The following is a 3292-nucleotide window of genomic DNA, read 5'->3' as shown; positions in this document are numbered from 1 at the left end:
TGAGATGGCCGGCACCGAAGGTCGGAACCCTAAGCGCCCACGGCGGTCGACCGCTACTCCAGGTCGGTTTTCTCCCTTCTTTTTTTCTTTTTTTTTTTCCGGATTCCTGAGCCTTTTGTGTTTCTTTTTTTTACTTATATATGAGTTGTGTAATTGTTTGATTTGTTGGGCTCTTCACGTCGTCAGTGGTTGATGCTAGTGTGGGGGTTTTTTAGTTTGATTTTGGTGTTTTTTTTTACTATGCTAGCCTAGACTACAGCCTTCCTAAATCTCTTGCACTATAGCACCAGCAGCTAGTACAAGAACAACAACAAAGCAGAGCCTTCTATCCATGGTGGCCTCCTGATCGAATCAGAACAAATATTCATTAATTTTCAACTTAATGGATAAAACACAAAAATCAAGATTCCATCCATTATTACGTCTCAATCTGCATTCTTTTCAACGCCCAATATTTCACTTCTTGATATATGTTGTGTCAAATTTACATGTAATTGGTATTGACCTGAGCTTGTGCTTCGAAATTGGTATTCAGTGTTTGTTTACTAGTTTATATTAGTTGAATGTTGAATGACATGAAAGCTGAAATACATTCAAAGGAGTAAAGAACTTTTTTGGCAGTTAAAGGCTGTATTAATTTGAATTGAGTGGGGTTTTTTTTGACTCTTTTCTGTTTCATTTCTTATATTTTTGAACTGTTTTGAATTAATATTTGAAGTTCAATTTTTATGCAGTGATCTTGTTGTTTATTTAGGTGAATGGCTGAATAAAAGCTATGCTTATCTGCTCTGTCCCTCTTGATTTTTAGTTTGTAAAAGTAATGCATTTAATAAAATGCCCACATAATTTTTTTCTGAAAGTTGATCCTTCTAAGTAACATGTTTTTTTTTTTTTTTTTTTTTTTTTACATTTATCCCACCCTTAAATTTGAGGTGTTTGTGATTCATATTACCATCTATCTCATATGTTGAAGCAGTATGGAATTTCATGAGTATGGTGTCATGGGCTTATGAATGTTATTTTTCTGATTTCTTTCAAGGAGCTAAACTATTAACTAGAAAGGGAAATTAAGGTTGAGAGGTAGTTGCTGATTATACTTGTACTACTGACAATTGATTTTAATAATTGATGGTTCTCTTGCTAATTTTTCGAATGCCATTTTTGTGTGTGATTATCTTTTTGCTCTATGTGATTTTTAATCATTTATTTTTTTCACCCACGGCACACTGTATGTTTATTATGGTGGGTGGTTATCCCGCTGTTCTGTCCAATACGGCTCACACATATTTTCATAAGTGCACACCTGTATCTTATGATGGCTGCTCGGACAGTATGGCACTCCCGTGTCTACCTGTGTGCACACTTGTGTTGACTCTATTGGTGGTTTATCTATATCATTAAGTTAACCTTGTTTCGTGGTGCTCTTTTTATGGTTGCAGAAAGATTTGTTGTCTGTGTTCCTTGATGATGAGGTTGATTTGCGATATGGGGCTGTTGTAAGGAGGATTATCCCGAGAAGGATGCAGATGCGCTGGCGTGATGCTCGTAACAAAGTGGATTGTGGGGTATTTGCAATGCGACATATGGAGTCTTTTTTGGGCCAATCGGTGAATGCATGGAATTGTGGTCTACAGAGGGGTGATACTAGGGGTCTTGATTTGTTGAGGATGTCTTATATGCGATAAATTTTGACGAATGAGATTAATGCTCACCATTCGAAGAACATTCGGAGTGTAGTCCAATACCATGATCCAATCGAACAAAGATAGTTTATGCTTTATGTTTCTTAGCAACGAGTTGATTAGTAGTTTAGTTTAGTTCACTTGGTTATGTTCGGTGAATATGTTTTTTGTTACAGTGGCCTATTTTAATTTATATTGTTTTTCTGTGTCTATTTTTCCATTACGAGTGTTGGTTGATTCTGCCGATACATGATGGCACACAAATTGTTAACCCAGTGCACATGAGCTTGAGTGCACCATCCGTGCTCTGACACTAGTCAGAACACTTCATGCTTGTACATTAGTTGAACTCATGTGTATACCAACTAAAGTTTGCTCTGTAGAACTGTTGTGGCTCAGTCAAAACATACTGGCACATACTGTCAAACATGCGTGCACATCAGGGTATAGCTACTACTGTACAGCACATAATGGCACACAATTTGGTGTTCTTGTGAACACGTGCTAGTATTAACCATTCTTGGTAGTTGCATTTGGCAGAATGACACACACATGTATTCCCGTGTGCACACTATTATCTCTGTTTCTTGATTAACATATCATCCTAGCTCTTCATTTATGAGTGGTGGTTTTTTTGTCCAGTCGTACCGACCACTCTGGCACATGTAGGTTTACGCAAGAGCACAACGACTATAGTTTTGGCCGTAACGACCGATTTGGCATGGTGTGACCAGAATGGCACGTACGGTTGAATGTGCGTGCACATAGTGTGTGGCTATAACTATACAGTAGTTGTGATGGCACACAATTTTGGTATCGAGTGCACACGTTCTAGTATTAACAATTCTTGGAGGTTGCATTTGACAGATTGGCACACACGTGTGTTCTCGTGTGCACACTACTATATCTGTTCTTTGATTAGCGTATCAGCCTCGGTCATGTGGGTATGCGCGGTGAATATGGTCCTTATTAGTGTTTCCGTATAGAATTTTCTATTTTTCTGGGTGCTTACTCTTCATTTATGAGTAGTGGTTGTTTTGGCCAGTCCGACCGATCACTCTGGCACACGTAGTTTTGTCCAAGAGCACAACAACTTTAGTTTTGGCCGTAACGGCCGCTTTGGCACAGTCTGACAAGAATGGCACATACTGTTGAATGTGCGTGCACATAGGGCGTGGCTACAACTATACAGAACGTGATGACACACAAGTTTGGTATCTAGTGCACATGTTCTAGTATTAACAATTCTTGGTGGTTGCAGTTGGCAGATTGGCACACATGTGTATTCTCGTGTGCACACTATTATCTCTGTTCCTTGATTAGCGTATCAGCGTCGGTCATGTGGGTATGCGTGGTGAATATGTTCCTTATTAGTGTTTCCGTATTGGAATTTTCTATTTTTTCTGGGTGATTACTCTTCATTTATGAGTGGTGGTTGTTTTGGCCAGTCCGACTGATCACTCTGGCACACGTAGTTTTGTGCAAGAGCACAACAACTTTAGTTTTGGCTGTAACGGCCGCTTTGGCACGGTCTGATCAGAATGGCACATTCTGTTGAATGTGCGGGCACATAGGGTGTGGCTACAACTATACAGCACGTTATGGCACAC

This window comes from Ipomoea nil, unplaced genomic scaffold (genome assembly GCF_001879475.1).
Source record: "Ipomoea nil cultivar Tokyo-kokei standard unplaced genomic scaffold, Asagao_1.1 scaffold2975, whole genome shotgun sequence".
In the NCBI taxonomy this organism is placed as follows: domain Eukaryota; kingdom Viridiplantae; phylum Streptophyta; class Magnoliopsida; order Solanales; family Convolvulaceae; genus Ipomoea; species Ipomoea nil.
The sequence above is the reverse complement of the archived record's forward strand: the minus strand, read 5'-3'. Positions refer to the sequence as shown.